The sequence below is a fragment of the Triturus cristatus genome, chromosome 9, assembly GCF_964204655.1.
Source record: "Triturus cristatus chromosome 9, aTriCri1.1, whole genome shotgun sequence".
Classification (NCBI taxonomy): domain Eukaryota; kingdom Metazoa; phylum Chordata; class Amphibia; order Caudata; family Salamandridae; genus Triturus; species Triturus cristatus.
This window is the reverse complement of record NC_140592.1, coordinates 1,147,113,683-1,147,131,214: the sequence shown is the minus strand read 5'-3', so window position 1 is coordinate 1,147,131,214 and position 17,532 is coordinate 1,147,113,683.

Genomic DNA, 17,532 nt, shown 5'->3' with positions numbered 1-17,532 from the left:
GGCCTATAAAGTAAAACTGGGGTCTTAACGGTGCCCTCCCCCCTTGTTCTTGGATCCATAGCAGATGTTCTTGAGGGGTCTATTGAGGTCTGGGATGGAAGAATGCTATCATGCCTGTCATTACTAAGATTAGTGAAGGTCTGTAAAGTGGCCTGTTGGCCGTCTATGGCAAAGGGATCCTTGTTTCCGAGGTCAGCTATCTTAAAAAACTGATGTAAGTTTTCCTCAATTTTATTCAATCTATAGGTGATGGGGGTTAATAAAGTAGACATAAGGTTCTCTAGTCTAGGCCACATTTTTTCTCCACCTCGAGGGCTAAGATCTCCTATAGCTGGAGGGCTCGGATCGGGGAATATAGTTGAAGGGAGGACCTGTCCATTACCCAGGTCTAGTGTCGCAGCGTTTGCTTGGGTGTTAAGCCTCGGAACTTTTGCAACGGAGGGTCTTTGTGAACCACCACCCCTCTTCCTTTGAACTGTGGTATCAGAAATAACTTCAGGGGGCTTGATCTTATTAACGGCTACAGCTCTGGCAGGGGCTCTTTGCTTTTTACTACGAACCACTACTTGTTCGGGGGAGGAAGAATTAGGAGAGTTCTCCGCTACCTCTCTAAGGCTATGAGATTGGATGCCCAATGTTTTGATAGCCTCCTTCTGCGAAGCATGTGAGGAGACGTGATCGGGGGTGCGAGATGTAGCTAGTGAGCCCAAGGAAGATCTCTTGTTCTGCAATGATTCCAGAGATAACCGTCGCTCCGTGTTAGCGATCTCTTTTTCCAACACTGAGGTTGCTCTTATTATGAATTGATCAAGGGTACCCGCCACCCCTCCCCCCGAAAACGGGGCAACCTTTTTCGTATCCCTCTTAATCATTATAGAACAAATCACAACAAAAGTAAATAGAAGATACAAGAATAGAGAGACCAAGATGCAAATAATAAATATTAAACTATAAGGGGCGCCACCAGTTCACCATGCCGGCGTTGGAAGGGTGGCCCAACCTGACCTCCTTCGGCCTCTGACGGGCTCAGATGGGCCCGCCCTTGGCCCGGGCTTCGCCCGCGCGCGTCCTGCGCAGCGGGAGCGGCGAGGTCCTGAAATAGCCCCCGGCACAGGTGAGGAAGATGTATGTACCCAGAACTGGATCCTGGGACTTCGAGTCCCACGTAGCACTCAGCAGACTCCAACAACAACACAGAGGGCGAAGCGTCTCACCCTGTGGCTGCCAAGGTCGGAAGCACGGAGCAGGCACGGAATCCGTGGCTTATAAGGGATTTCGCTTTTGAGACAACGCACAACTCCTTCTCATAAAGTTTATTCCTCCACTGGAGCTGTCGTAAAATGTAAGTTTACCTTTGTGATTCTGCTCTTCATTTCCAAGTAAAGTAGATGGAAAGTCCACTCCGAAGTAATATGAAAGAAACATAGGACAAGATGTGCAAAGCATTTTTGCGGTCGCAAATGGCCCAGTTCGCAAAATCGGGCCATTTGCGATCGTGAAAATGCTTTTTATACATGTACAAACATCAAATTATGATGCGGTAACTTGTACTAAATTGCAATTTGTGTTTGGAGGCCAAATCCGATTTGGTATTTGGAAAGGGTGTGTTTAGGGCGTCCCTTCCAAATACCTAATTGGTATGGTCTGTATTAATGTTTTGCGACTCAATTACGGTTGGAAAACATTAGTTTTCTACCTACTACTTAAAGGTATTGGTAAGCATTTGCACATGGGAATGGGTTCCCATGGGATACCTTCCCTTAAGAGCAGGCAGTGGTCCTTTGAACCACAGACTACTCTTAAAATATGAAACTTAATGGTTTAATTTTCGTTTTCTTAAACTCATCCAGTTTTACCTTTTAAAAAACAAAAATCTAAAACAATCACAAACATGATGGTCTGCTGACCCCAGTAGGCCACAATCTCCGTGATGGAAGCGATTCCTAGTGGGCCACAAATTGCGAGCTACCTCATTAATATTCATGAGGTAGGTTTATTTGCGACTGACTAGGAATCGCTAATGAATAGTTCTAGGGTTTCTTACATTAGGGATTGAGATTTCCTAATTGTGATTCGGTAAGAATCGCCATTTGGAAAGTACAATTCCGAATTTTTGTACATCTGGTCCATAAATATTTACTCATGAGGTCTACTCAAAGATGATTAATCAGAAATATAGAAAGTTCTCTGTTCTGTAAGAAAAGTAATAGTGAGGTAAGAGCAGATCCATTCTTTTGATATAGAAGAATAAGAGACTTGGGTAGTTTATGTGGTTTTGTGGGTAATTAGAAGTGAAGCGCCAATTGAGGTGTGCATATCTCATCAGTCGTGGCCCAAGCAGGCAAGAGCGGTGGGGCTGGATTTTGGCAGATGACGATGAGGGAAATTTAATTATTTATTTAATTTTCTCTTGTGGTCGACTGTCAAATCCCGCCCCCTGCCCCCAACCTGGCCCACCGCCCTTACATGCACGGGACGCGGCTGCATATCATGTATGGCTGCTAACTTTTGTCTGATGCTTATGTTTCACCTGCAGCAACTGCTGCTTTCATTTGAGGTTCTTTAAAAACCACAAACCATTTTGGGGTCAGGCATTTACCATAACAGTGTGTATGCCACTGCACTGACTGATAGGAATGTGTCATTATTCCTAAATCTGCTCCGCGATTTTTAGTTTTTTCACATGCGATTTCAATGACTTATTACTAAGGGTGGGTGACAATTTCCGTGCCGCTCGCGGAAATTGCGAAATTTCGACATTTTCGCGTTCCGCGCGGAACGCGAAAATGTCGAAACTTCCGCGATCCACGGCAGAATGGAAATATGCAGGGCATCCTTCATTTTCTCGCGCGCAATCCTCGTGTAGAATTCGTGAGCATGGTTAAGCAGATGTCAGTTCTCCCCATTTCCACCCTGAAATGTTAGCTGTAATCCTTGCCGGTGGTCTTTGCATCCTTGATTATCTCGAGCGCAGTCCTCGTTTACTTCCTGTGACAAGGCGGTTCCTTCTCCTTGTCTGCCTCAGAGACCCTGCTCTGATCCTTTATAAACAAGAGGCATGTGAACTGGCCTAGAAGCCCCGCCCGTTTGGCCCCACACACACTAGCGGTGTGCAACGTCTTCCCGCCCTTTCCACACTATGATGGACAGCTCACTCGAGGGACCCCGGCGCCCACTGGCGCGGTGTCAAAGTTACAGGCACACATGATCATTCAAGACAACTCTTCTGGCCCTTTACGCAGCTGTAGTGTAGGAAACGGACTATGCATTTACCCAACGAGGTAGCACTTACTGATGATTAGCCAGTAGAAAGTACTCCAGTTGACTCGAGTAGAGGTATTGGACAAAACGGTGGCATCTTCTTGGATAAACATGCAGGGAAGGATTCATTCTGACACGATGCTCCTGTCACAAAAATTAAACCTCAACAGGAAGCACTAATCAGGCCAAAATCTCCGCGAGCACTTTTTTGCCGTTTCGCGAAATTTTGCGGAAGGCAGTTTCGCGAATTCCGCCCACCCCTACTTATTACATTGGGCTCTTTAATGTCTGCTAGGGAATGTAAACGTAGGCTAATCAATATGTTTGTACGCTGAGCAGAATAAAAAATATTCTGCAGCACCTATGAAATACCAATACATTCTGCAGTTTCTAAGTGCTGCACATAATAGATGTTAGTTTCACCTAATTTAATGTTAATCAATGTACTGACCCTGGAAAGGTCGAATGCTTTTTTGCCATCTCCTGGATTTTAACATATTATGTGCACATCACAACAGATGTCAGAAGTGAGCGTTAAACTCACCGAGCAAGCTCTTAGTTGTATACAGAAATATCACTTTATTAATTTGAAAGCAGGAACATTTAAATACGTGAAACTGTTACATAATGAGAGTCAATTGTGCCTGTGACATAGGATAAGATGGATTCATAGATCTCAGAAAACGGAGAAAAATACAGTTTCTCTTTTGAATTTTCCCTAGTTTCCTTAATCTATAAAATGGGTGCTTCAACACTTCATGCACTGACACCATTGCTGTTTGTGCCGTGCTTTTGCATTACGATTAACATAGTTTTTGTTTTGTATATTAAACATAAGAACGCTAATTTATGCAGGCTCCAATGTATTGACCTATTTCTCACAGCATCAGCCTTAATTTCAATACTCATAATTTACCAAATGAACACACTCGTGATAACACAAGAGATTTTATGTAGTATATTTCTTTTGAGTAAAGCAAATTCTGCCACTCCTCATGCTAAGATAGCTCAGAGGGCAGAGTACTGTGAGTTTCTAGAATCTTTTAATCTTGATGGTTTTACTTTCATCTCTCGGAAGATAAAAAAAAGGGGAATGCCAGAGAAGTGTAACATGTTGGCACCTTGTTAATAAAGTGTTATCTTCATAAGCAGTCAGCCAGTCACAATCTTTATTCGGTCAGACTCTGATCATAAAAGTACAAGATAAAGTACATAGTCACACAATCACAAAATCAATCTCTCATAATACATGCCTTCTATTCGGTTATATAATAAGTCGAGGTTTCCTTTCTAATTTAAAAGCATAAAACAAGGCAATTAACCAAGGTGCAGCATAATTAAGAGGCATTTCACACATGTATATGAAGCAGGGATAATAGTTTAGAATCCATTAAGTTGAAATAACCGGCTACAAAAAATCTTCCAAGACAGACAGTTAAGCATAAAATAATAATTAAAAAACTGGGATTTAAAATAACATTATAGCTAGACAAGAACTGTAAGGCAATTTTTTTTCTCAACTTTAGTGAAAGGAAATATAATTTGTAACAGAAACACAATTGTAGGAGTGGACAAGCTGGTAGAAAATACAACCCTTCTTGATGTGTCGTAAAGTTTATATGACTTAAACTGGGGCGTAAAAAATGTCATGTTAAAGTGCGATATAATGTGCATAAGGCATGAAATGCGTCATGGATTGAGTAGAGACAACGTCACTTGGGCAACGAGGCAGTGTGGCAAACCAGGAGCCTGTCATGAAAATGCTGCTAAAAAGTGGACCGTGTTAAGTCGCAGCCGCGTGAAATAAAATCTGTGTTTGGAATTCACTATCCAGATTAGATAGGGTTCCATCCCTGTAGAGGTATAGAAATGGGCACACATCGGACAATTGAAACCTTGCCAAGTGCCTTGACTATTATGGCCTTCTCCCTGGCTTCAAGGGACCTTTCTTTTACCAGCTCCTTTGAATGGAAGCTGACACTTCCTGGGGAGTCAAAAATGGCCCTCAGCCCCAGATCACATAGCGTATTCTTAACATATGCTAACCATGGGAAGGCGATCATGTTACTGGATTTCATACAGCCCTCTACTACCATTGGTGAGAAACTGGTCTCGGGGGTAACCAATAATTTCGACCATAGTAATAGAGGGGCCAATTTTACTTGATCTTCTAAAAAACCATGGCCAAGTTCATGATGTGAAACGAAACTTGGCATGGTTTTGGGAATGGCCAGGATTCTGCACAAACATTTATTACTGACTGTCTGTAGGTTACCCAGACCTGTGTATCTCTATACACCCGGTACATATGTACCAACTAAGAGGCATTTACTCTTGTATAACAAGGACATCTCTCTAAGTGGCTTGTGACCTTAATATTTTTGAAAAACTACAAATTGATTCACAGGATTCCACCATCTTCTGGTTTCTCAGAGTAATCAGCGTATCCTAGTTCAGATTTGCATCGAACAAGATGCCCAAATAATTAAAATTGGATACCTCAGCGATAGGAGTTGCCCCAATAAAAAAGCTTTTAGATCTAGTATTTGTTGGGCCACTGGTCAGTATAAAAGAAGTTTGGTGATTGACCTTCAAATTAAATTCCCTATAAAATCATTAAAAACATCTAAAAGAACTTGTAAACTGTTAGTCGTACATGTGATAAGTCCTGCATCATTTGTGTATAAAAGAAGAGGGATCGAGCGAGGTCCTATCTTAGGAACATCCTTTACACAGGAGACTAAAACTGACTCGAGGGCGTTCATATTAAATAAGAATAAAAAAGGAGCTAACATCCAGCCCTGCCTTACCCCACTTGTGCCCTTTACGGAATGGGTACATTTGCCTTGTTTGTGTGTAGCACACTTTCATGGTTGCCTCAGAAGGTCCAATGAAAGGGGGTCAATACCACTTGATCCATCAACTCCCATAATTTCCCCCTGTCACCTAAGCCAATAGAAAAGTAGAGGTCCATGAAAGCCATATGTATAGCACATCTCCTGACATATTTCCCAAGGATTAAAGATAGGTTATGTGCCTGTTCGACGGTGCATAGGCTGGGCTGGAACCCACATTAGACTTCAACAAAGAAGGAATTAGCCTCAGCCCAATCTTCCAATTTGCTCAAAATTACATGCCCTATGATTTTGACAAAGGAATCTAATAGCCAAATAGGGCGGTAGAAGGCTGAGAGGTTCCCACCACCTTTCTTGAAAAGGGGCACTATAATTGATTCTCTCCAGGAATCAATAGAGCCCTCAGAGCCCTCCGTTATCACAGCTCTCAGCACATTAGTTAGTAAGGGAACCCAAAAAGGCAGGTTATGACTAAACAAGTCAATAGGAATCCCATCAGGTCTCGGTGTCTTCCCAGTCGTGGCACTTGAGATGGCTTTTGACACATCTGCTACATCAATGAACTCGCTGAGCCATGTTTCGTCAACTAGGGAGAGATCTGCACAACCTGTCAACGAGGGTTGGTTCGCAACCGGGTTGCTTGAATTAAATAGTTGGGGGATTAATAGCATCTGGGCAGGGATGGCTCCTCCCCCCACTGCATTTAAGCAGTGCAAAGAAGAAGCATAAACTTCAAGTTATTATCATTTTATGCTTGTGACGTGTACTGCTGCCTTGCGGACGGGTGGGCGGGCTGCTCTGTTCTCGGAGCAGGGAAGGGGAGGACTGGTTTGTCCACTCCTAAGTGCGCAATGACTGTTTGGTCGGCCCTCTCGGGCCGTCCAAACCAGTCATGTGCACTTCCCCGTTCTCCATGCAGGCTACATTACAGCATGCATGGAGAACAAGTCCAGGCTCCCATTCCAATGTTCAGGGGAGCCTGGGTGCCTACCAATCACAATGCTTCATTGCAGCATTGTGATTGGATAGTGGGGCCTGGCTGTGCTTCCGTCCAGAGAAGAGCAGCAGCGAAGGCCAGGACCCAGCGCAATGGTCAGTTTATTTAATTTATTTATTTCTTTTAAATACGCGCTATCCTATCCCCCCCACGCAACCTACCCGCCCGCCCCACTAACCTCGAGCCATGCCGGCCATGACTGCATCTGGGCTTTGAATGTCTGATAAGAAAAGCAGATTGTGTGTAAGTACTATCCGATTCAAGGCTACCCCATATGCTGAGTGTGCAAAATGTCTGATGTTTTCGTCCTCTCTGGTGGAACCCCCCTCCAAAATAATCACACATTGGGTGCATTCGGGGGGCAAATGTAGATGCACAGGTTGGCCCCTTAATGCTAGGGTAGAGGCCTGCTGAGTACAGGTGTCAGTCTGAATATGGAAATACCCAGAAGAAGGGGGACAAATGAACTCCCGTGCATGAACCAAAGGGGCATTAGACAGCTCCACCGTGGCAAACAGTTGGCCTGGAGGGGCATTGTTGGCATTGCATTGAGTCTCTTGAGTCTTCGAAGCATCTCCTCTGGGTTCCCTGGTGTCATCTGGTAAGACTCTACTGAGTGTCTCAGACAGAAATAAAATTTTATTGGACCACATTTTTATCTGGCCCAACATGTCTTGCCAAAAGGAATTAAACATGGCTTCCACGGCTGCAATGAGGGGTTGGATACTTGTTTGGAACGCAGGGCAGATGCTATCCTGGCGATGAGAATATTTGCTAGTTCTGTGGGGCCAAGAGATGCTAGTTCTGTGAGGCCAAGAGATGCTAGTTCTGTGGGGCCAAGAGATGCTAGTTCTGTGGGGTCAAGAGATGCTAGTTCTGTGGGGCCAAGAGATTAAAGAGCCCCTTCTCTACCCGTGTGAGAAAGGTCTGGTGATGGGTGATCTTTATGGGCAGGCCTAGTTGTTTTCCCTTTGACCCGATTCCTTTTGGAGGCTGGTGATTTATTGAACTTTGAGGTAGCAGGGCTAAGTGAATGATGGGTAGTGGCACTCATGCAGTGGCATAGCTAGGGGGGGGCGGTTCGCCCCAGCCGGCACTATTTTGGGGGAGGACAAAGGCATTCAGATAAGGCTCGGCTTGCTTTCGTGGACGTTCGGGGCCGGGCAGAGAAGGAATAGGACTCGGGCAATGTCCTCTTCTTTTTTGTGCTGGCAGCTGTCTCCCCTCTCTTCCTATTATTCCCTCTCTTCCTGTCTTGCTCCTCACTTACTGAAAACCGTAACTTTAAAGAAACAGTTCACAACCTCTTTCCTTCTTTCATTTAGTTGCTTCCCTGTGAAATGGATCAAAAAAAAAAAAAACTCTTGCTGGAAATGCCCTTTTTATGTCATTTTTCTATTCCAAAGTGCAGCGGGTTGGAGAGAAATAGAAGGTTTTAAATATGAAAAATAAATACATACCTAAATAAAGCAAGACAGAGGGGTTGCCAGATTGGCTTTATTCACATCCAAACACATCAGCCTCACTTTACAGACTTTGCAGTGAAGCGCTAATTTTGTTTTCTCATCTTTCTTTGAACAGCATTGTTGTCCCCAGGTGGGAAAGTGCACCATTCCTGGAGGTACTGCAATACCTGGTTGATGGATGGATTGGAAAACAAAATGTGTACCATGGCTCTGTTTATGATGTGGTCTTTTTAAACCATACTGCTTACGTTTATAAAGGATATAAGCAATGGACATAGAAATGGTTCCCTTCAGGGCCCTGTAGTCATGTCCTTAACTTTTCAGGTAAAACCACTCGCTGATTTCTGAATAGTGAGTGAGAGATCGTTAAGGTAACCATGTTGTTTCTGCTTACATTTCACATGCTTTACTTAATCTTGCATTCCCTATGAGTGGTGTAGGAAGGTGGATATCTGACTATGGTTACCCCCAACTTTTTGCCTAGTGTCTAGCTGGTTTTTCGACTTAGTTGGCCTGAGATCCTGCCATTCAGGGTCTCAGGCTGTCTGCTCTCTCTTTAAAATGGACTCCATGTACCCTAGGTACATAACCAATTGGTAAGGATCACCTTATTGGACCCTGTACAGTGTACCCTAGGTACCCAGGGCATAGGTGTACTCTAGGCCTCCCAGGGGCTGCAGCATGTATTATGCCACCCCTGGTCTGGCCTTCCAATCAGACACAACTGGCTGATCACTCAGCTGGGGCAAGGTCGTGTAATCACCCCTTGCTTAGATATAGTATGCCTATATCTACCCTTATCTATAGACACATGTGTACCTATCAGTCACTCCTATGGCAGGCCTTAACAATCCTGGAGGCAGAGTGCTTGGTAACATGTGAGATGGTGCTCTAGCATGAGCTGAGCCTGTCTGCAGCTTTCGGAACCATGTCCTTATAGCTGTTCTATGATATAGCCTACCATATACTCTTAAAGTGCCTTATAATCTTAAACGGTTATTGTAACTATGGTTTGGCTTTATCAAAACATGTCGTGTAAGGTGTCTAACACTTTGGAATAATACCCCCATACCATTTCTGGTGATGAGGATATTATCCCTCCCTTCTAGAGGGAGAGACATGTTAAAATCCTACTTTGCTGTTTAACTCTAACCAAAGCCTCAGCATCACAAAATGGATGCTGCTGTCACGACACAAGTCTGACCTCCTGCAGCTGGGAGTGATGCCAGCCAGGGAGGCCTGGACAATAGGTTTCCTGCTTGGGGAGGTGCTAGCACCTCCCCAGACAGCCTTTAGTGTATTGGGGCAGGGTGGGCTGAAAGGAATGAGACATGCCTGGGGCACACAAGGTGTTCCTTGCATAGTCCAGTTCAAACCGGCGCTGGGGCACTCCAGCCCCAGCTCTGGCGCGAAACTGGACAAAGGGAAGTGGGTGTAACCACCCCCTCCCAGGTCCCACCCATAAGGCGTGACCTAGCAGGTATCCCAGCCCCCCAGATTAGTATAAGAGTGGGAGTTGGGCCTCAAGACTTTAGATTATCCTGAACCTGCAAAACTGAACAGAAACTCTGGACCTTCGACATTCGACGAAAAGAAGACTGAAGAATTGCAGATCTCCCGAGGCTTCGCCGGGAGCAACGGTGTTTCTTTTACTTCCCTGACGTCTTGTTTTAATTGACTTGTGCCTACCTGCACATTTCGCTCAGCGCTCAGGAACCAGCGCCAGCAACTTCCTGGCTGCCCCTTCGCCTGCTTTCACGACCCAGACAGCCAGACCGCCTCCGCTGATCGCCCCCTCCTTGCCTCGCGTGGGGAGTGGGACGGGCGGCCAGTACACCTTGGGCGGGTCTGGGCTGGGCGTGCACTACTCTGGCTCCTCCCCCCCTGGCTAACGGCTCAAAAGGCTGACAGTGGGCTACCTGCAGTGATTGCAGATCTCCCGAGGCTTCGCCGGGAGCAACGGTGTTTCTTTTACTTCCCTGACGTCTTGTTTTAATTGACTTGTGCCTACCTGCGCATTTCGCTCAGCGCTCAGGAACCAGCGCCAGCGACTTCCTGGCTGCCCCTTCGCCTGCTTTCACGACCCAGACAGCCAGACCGCCTCCGCTGATCGCCCCCTCCTTGCCTCGCGTGGGGAGTGGGACGGGCGGCCAGTACACCTTGGGCGGGTCTGGGCTGGGCGTGCACTACTCTGGCTCCTCCACCCCCTGCCACGCCCCACTCAAAACTCCCCCCACATGTGTCCCTATATAATCACTTCCCCTCACCGACGGCGCAGCGGGCGGGCGCAGCGGGCGCGACGAAGGCGCGCCGAAGTTGCGCCTAAGTTAAGCCCGTCTGCGCCCGTCCGCGGCCGACCGGGGCCAGGGGCACAATACCCTGCCCAAATCATTTCTTACACTCCTTCCTAGCTTCACAGGCTACAGGGTCCGTGGGTTCTATCTGCCTCCACACACTCACGGATATCCCAGCTAGATTTATCCCCTCCTTCTCACTGTTCCTGTTCATTCACTTCTCCTATCTCGGTCCCCCCTTCCACAGAAGCCGTCAATACTGCCCCAGTTAAGACCCTTAAGGCGTATTATCTGAATACCAGATCGGCGGTGGCTCATTCACATGAACTATCAGTGTTGTTAGATCATCATGCACCAGATCTTCTCCTTTTAACCGAGACATGGTTCTGTGATGACTCCCTACCCACCTTGCTAGCTACATTGCCCGCCCCCTACTATGCACTTCGGGCCGATCGTTCATCCGGCAGAACGGGGGGTGGCGTCGCGGTCATTGCCCGTTCTGATCTTCCATTTCAACTGCTCTCTCTCCCCGATATTGCCACCACAGAGTATCTGGCTATTCGAACCACGTCCACATCCCCCCCTCTCACCTGTCTTCTCATTTATCGACCTCCCCAGTCGCCTCTACGATTTCTCCCTGATTTCCAGGAGGTGTTAGCCACCCTCTCTGTCAATAACTCTTCAGTGTTATTACTGGGTGATTTTAATTTCTGGCCCTCCGACCCAGCAGAGTGTTCATCTTCTAGAGAGTTTTCAGACACACTTTTATCTCTTAATTTTGTTTCTCACGTATCTTCCCCAACTCACGTCAAGGGGCATATCTTGGACCAGATTTGGTCCTTGAACTGCCCTGTCGACTCCCTTCTTATCTCTCCTTGCACTTGGTCTGATCATCACCTGATTTCTTTTGTTCTTCCTATCAGTTCTCCAGTTAGGGCCCCCCTTCCTAATAATGTCTGGGTCCGCTCGTGGAGTAGAGTTGACCCGGCGAACTTATCAGCTCTTTTAAGTGCTTCCTATCCCGTCTTACACGGGCTTTCCACTTCGGCTCAGGTTAATAGCATTGAACAATGGCTCTCCTCAGCCAGTAAGTCCATTGCCCCCTTGAAACGTCTGACTTCCAAGCGAGAGAAAGATGCCAACCTGTGGTTTACCGATGACTTGAAAACCATCAAATTATCGGTACGCCGTGCTGAGAGGGCCTGGAGGAGAAACTATTTTCCCATCTTAAGAGCTGATTTTACCACCCTTTTAGCTCAATATAAGAATGCCATCTTGGCCGCTAAAACGGCCTATTTCTCCTCCAAGATCCTCACAGCCGAGAACCAATCTAGGGAAATTTTCCCGATTGTTCAGAACCTAGCCTTTTCAGATCGTACCTCTCTTAAGCCCTCTCCTTCCCTTGCCCTTTGTCACTCTCTGAACAGCTTTTTCATTGATAAAATTGCTGCCATTAAAGCTAATATCCCTGCACCTTCCCCGTCTTTTGTTGATCCTCAGTGCCCTCCTTCCCAAGGACAATTAAACTCTCTCCCTCTTCTGACCAAGGAATCCTTCACATCCTTAATCCCCCTTGTAAAATCTGGCTCTCCCCTTGACACCTGTCCCGCTCAAATACTTCGTCACATTTACATTTCTTGCCCTGATCTTCCCCTTCACTTACTAAACAGTTCACTCTCTCAGGGGGTTGTTCCCAACCCCTTGAAATCAGCTATCATTTTACCCATTTTAAAAAAACCTGGCGCAGACCCCTCGAACCCAGCCAACTTTCGCCCCATTTCTCTCCTACCATTTTTGGCTAAGGTGCTCGAGCGCCATGTCACCAGGTCTCTGAGCACCTTTGTGGAAGAAAATGGGGTATTGGCTGCCCGCCAGGCTGGTTTTCGCCCCGCACACTCTACGGAGTCCGTAGTTCTTTCGTCCTTGACAACCTCAGGGAGGGGAGGGACACCAATCAATTCCAGGCACTGGTCCTCCTCGATCTCTCTGCCGCCTTCGACACGGTGGATCATACCATCTTACTTTCCCGTGTCGCGGCGGCGGGGATCGGGGGTACGGCCCTGGTTTGGTTGTCCTCCTTCCTGAGGGACCGCACCCAGGCAGTTCGCCTGGGTGACTTCACTGCGGACTTTCGGAAAGTTCTGGGCGGGGTCCCCCAAGGCTCCTCCCTTTCACCTCTTCTGTTTAATCTTTACATTTCTCCCCTCATTTTTTCTTTACAACAAATGGAGGTCTCCGTATACAACTATGCGGATGACCTCCAACTTGTCTTTAATCTGTCCTCTTCTTCTGCCTCTATCTCTAATTTCCAGTCTACTATGATTTTCATCAGGGACTGGATGGATTTCAACCACCTGAAACTCAACCCTGATAAGACCGAGTTGGTGTTGACGGGTGGTTGTTCCAGTCCCTGGTCTTCACTCTTTTGGCCCCCTTCCCTTGGTCCCTCTCCGGTCCCCTCTACTTCGGTCAAAACCCTTGGTATTAAACTCAACTCTCACCTTACCCTTCACTCCCAGGTTAGTTTTGGGGTTTCTTCCTCTTTTCTGTCTCTTCGCACCATCCGCAGGGTCTCTCGATTTTTCACCTTTGAGGCCTTGAAGTTGATCGTCCTTGCGATGGTCATCTCCCGCCTGGATTATGGCAACGCCCTATATGCAGGTATACCTGCATATAGTCTCAGGCGGTTGCAGATGATCCAAAACCAGGCGGCTCGGCTGGTCTTTAACCTTCCTAAACCCTCACATGTCACCCCCCTTCTGAAACTTTTACATTGGCTTCCGGTTCGGGAACGTATCCAATTCAAGCTTGCATCTATCACTTACCAGGCTCGATTGGGTACGGCCCCTGCATTCATTTCTTCGGAGGTTATCCCCTACTTGCCAACTAGGGAGCTCCGATCTTCTTCCCAATCCCTCCTGATAGTTCCCCGGTTTCGCCGGAAAAAGTGGGGGGGCTCAAAATTTGCGACCCTTGCCCCAACCCTTTGGAACTCATTACCCCTTGATCTCAGATCCCTAACCCCATATTCCCAGTTTCGAAAGAAACTTAAAGCCTACTTCTTCAGCAAAATTTTCATCTAATCCTCTGTTACCCGACCTCCCTTCCTTGCCTATTGAGGAGATCTGCCAGTTACAGCGCCATGAAACCGCTGGTGTAAGAGCGCTATATAAGAATTTTTAAACTCAAACTCAAACTCAAGAATCTCCCTTGTAGCCAAGGAGTGGCTACCCTGTGCAAACAGGCACCATCAAGAGACTACCCTTTGCTTTGCGACCGTTCTACGAGGAACCGACTGCAGAGCCCGACCAGAGCCTTGACTTCCAGACTTCTCCGACCCTCATCCACATCTGCAGCAGAGCTGAGATCCGTGGAGGCGACGAGCGACGTGGGACCGGCTACCTGGGAAAAGTGGCTAGTAACTTACAGCGCAGCTTCTGAGGCACCCTCGAAGTTGTGCACCGGGGATTGAGAAGCCCCAACCCCAAGCACCATCTGCACCGAAGATCAGCCCCCCACACTCCACGAGTCCTGCGTGGGGCCCTTCAGCATTTTCCTGCTTGCCGCGTCTGTCTGGTTGCTTGCCCGCTGGCTAGTGGCCTCTGTGACGACGCACCCTGAAATCTTCTGCGCTGGTTTGGCTCCTCCAGACTGGCTCCCGCTTCTCTGCAAAGAAGAAGCACCCCAGACCTTCCTGGTTTGCGCCAGAAGCAAGTCCTTTGTTCTTCGTGGGTTCCGCTTGCTAAGGCTTGGTGAGTCCTAGTCCAACTTCGACGCCGCCAACAGCAAGAGCCTTCGTGGGACAGCTCGCCTCCTGGTCCTGGTCATCCTCGACGCTTCCTGGTCCTCCTGGCTGCAGCGACAAGCTTCACCTTCACCTGCAACTCTTCACGACATCGCCTGGTTCCTTCCTGGTTCCACGTGGTCACTGGCTAGTGACCTTGACTCTGTCCCTTCTGCTTGCAGGTTTCTTCTCTTCTTGATCCCAGCCTTGGGATCCACCGGGCACTCTTCCCTGACTGCCTGTCAGCATCTTTCTTCAGGCATCCATAGGAGTCGACGACGAAAACGACGCATCTTCACCCCTATGCACCCGCAGCCTGTGGGCTAGGTAACTTGGGTACTCCTGTGCTCATCAGGATAGTGACTATCCTAGTGTCTAGTTTTCAAGTCTCAACTTCCTAGCTACTCCGGAAGTGTCCTAAATCTACCGTTTTCTAAACTGTACTATTGCTATTGATTTTTACGCATTACGCGTGAGTGTTTCCACTCTGCACACGAATCCCGTGGGCCTCCCACTTCCTAACTAACGCTAGTGTAGTGTAGCCCCAGCGATTCCCTAGGCCTAGGCCTATTCTATTTCCGTGACAGTGGTTCTTATACCACTTACTTAGTATATGGTTTGCGTGGCCCCTAGGGCCTAACTGTATTACTTACCTGTGTGACTTAATGTATGCATAAATAAGACTGTGTTGTACTTACCTCTAATCTCATAAAGAGTGCTGAGGGTTTGCTTAGAATAAATACACTTTATTTTATATATATATCTGTTGTGGTGTCCTTTCATTTGGTATTCAAGGGATTATATATGGTATCACGGCTGGCTTCACATGCCATTCAGAGTTTAGCCTAAGACTGCTCTTGTCCATGCTACCACTAGGATAGCTGGTCTATAAGGTTGACTTTACAACCAATCACCATAAGGGTATTTGGACTGTTATAAGGTGTACACTAGAACTAGTGACATCATACATCAGGCCAACTTCTCACATTGGTGAGCAGCGGTTGGGATCTGAGCTTGCTGTTGTAATACCATTGTAATCTTGAGATACTAAAGTGAAAGATCACACAGATATTGTCTAGGTACATATAACATAGATTATTATACTTAAGTCCTACTGGACTTTGTAGTTGTAGGTTGAAGGGAGTAACACACCCTGACTACAACTACTAGAGAGGTTTAGTAGATACAACTAGTGTAGGTAGGTGCACACACCACACCCTCACTAGATCATGTCTCTGAGAGGAGATCAAGTAGATGCTCTCTCAGGAGGATCAGGTCTGCAAAAGATCCCCTCTAGATATGATACCTTAACATTCCAGGAGATGAGACATTTGTGTACCTCCAGAGGAATAAAACAGGGTTCAAACCCTACCCTTAGACAGCTAGTGGAGCTTCTGGAGGCCTAGGATGCTGAAAGAGCTGCCAGGGATGGTGCCATAGCTGTAGATAAGGGTCTACCCACCACAGATGAGTCAGATGGGACTTCAGATGGAGAGGTAGACAGCCAGAGCCAAGTAGGAAGACTTAGCCAGGCTAACCTAAGTTTACATGGGAGTTTGCATGGGGTCCCCCCATACAGACCCACAAGTAGGCTTACACAGAGAAGCAGGAGGGACAGATCCCCTTCAAGGGAATCCATCCACTCCCATGTCTCTAGCATCTCTAATGCTTCCTCTCACAGGGGAATGACTTCACCTGAGAGAAAGGAGCATGAAGCCAGAATGAGGGAAGCTAATCTGAGGATTCAGAGGGAAGAACTTGCCCTTGCCAAAGAGAAGCTTGCTCTGGCTAGAGAACAAAAGTTAAGTGGGTTAGAACCCACTGGTGGCAGCAACATTCCTAGAGATAGGGATAGGTCTTATGACCATAGAAACCTAAGCAAGATAGTCCCCCCATATCAGAATGGGGATGACATCCACAAGTGGATGACTGCTTTGGAGAGGGCCTGCAAAGTACAGCAGGTTCCCCAGAGTCAGTGGGCAGCTATCTTGTGGCTCTCCTTTTCTGACAAAGGTAGAGACAAGCTCCTCACAGTCAGTGATGAGGATGCAAACAATTACAAAGTCCTGAAGAGTGCTCTGATAGATGGGTTTGGCTTAACCACTGAGCAATATAGGTTGTTGTTCAGAGACACCCAGAAGACACAGACGCAGGACTGGTCTGATTTTGTGGATTGTGCCACTAAGGCTTTGGAAGGTTGGTTAAATGGCAGCAAGGTGCAGGACTATACAGGATTGTACAACTTGATTATGAGGGAGCAGATCCTTAGTAATTGTCAGAACCAGCTTCTCCATCAACACCTGGTAGACTCAGATTTGACCTCTCCCCAAGAATTGGGAAAGAGGGCAGATAAATGGGTCAGGACCAGGATTAGGCCTAAAAATCAGGGTGGTGACCAAAAGAAAGATACCACCAAGCCTCAAGAGAAGGGTGGGGATAGAGCAAAAGAGAAATCTTCCTCAGGGCCCCAAAACTCCACACAGGGTGGTGGGTCCCAAGCTCCCTCCTCTACCACAGTTAAAAAGCCTTACTGCCATGTGTGTAAAACACCTGGGCATTGGAAAACTGACAACAGTTGTCCACAGGCTAAAAACAAAACTGTTCCTCCAACTACTCCTGTCACACCACCTATTACTGTCAGCAGTAATCCCCCAGGTGGTGGGAGTGCCCCCAAAAATTTGGTTGGGTTTTCTTGGGGAACACAGGGGGATCCTGGCTTAGCCAATTCCCCTGCAGCAGCTACTCTTGTCTGTGATGGTGGCATGGGGTTTGCCAACTTCACTGCCTGTCCCAACACTTTGGGTAGGTACAGACAAGAACCCTACATCAATGGTAGAAAAGCTGAGGCCTACAGAGACACTGGAGCTAGCATCAC